Source organism: Pelmatolapia mariae, linkage group LG15 (genome assembly GCF_036321145.2).
Source record: "Pelmatolapia mariae isolate MD_Pm_ZW linkage group LG15, Pm_UMD_F_2, whole genome shotgun sequence".
Classification (NCBI taxonomy): Eukaryota; Metazoa; Chordata; class Actinopteri; order Cichliformes; family Cichlidae; genus Pelmatolapia; species Pelmatolapia mariae.
In genome coordinates, this window is record NC_086240.1 from 5,779,645 (window position 1) to 5,780,000 (window position 356).

Consider the following 356-nt stretch of genomic DNA (forward strand, 5'->3'; position numbering starts at 1 on the left):
ATATTGTTGTGAAATTGTTTTGCTGCAAATAGAACAAAATAAGAAATAAAGTTGCGTCTATTTATCGATAACCCAGAAAACCCAGTTAGCCAAAATTCAGGAGAAAGTCTGCATTGACTGTAAATCAAAATCTTGCTAACTAGTACCAACTCTGATAACGCCTGCCAGTTTCTGTGGATGCAACTTGCCATGCAGGAAACCGTGCTTTAACGTGTTTTTCACATTTAAAAGAAGAAATTCTGTTTTATTTAACGAGAAAGCATTCAAAGTGCGATATATGTCACATGTGTAAAAAGATATAGTTTCATATCACCCGTATCATCAAGCTGTAGTGTGTATTCATTTATTTATTTAGG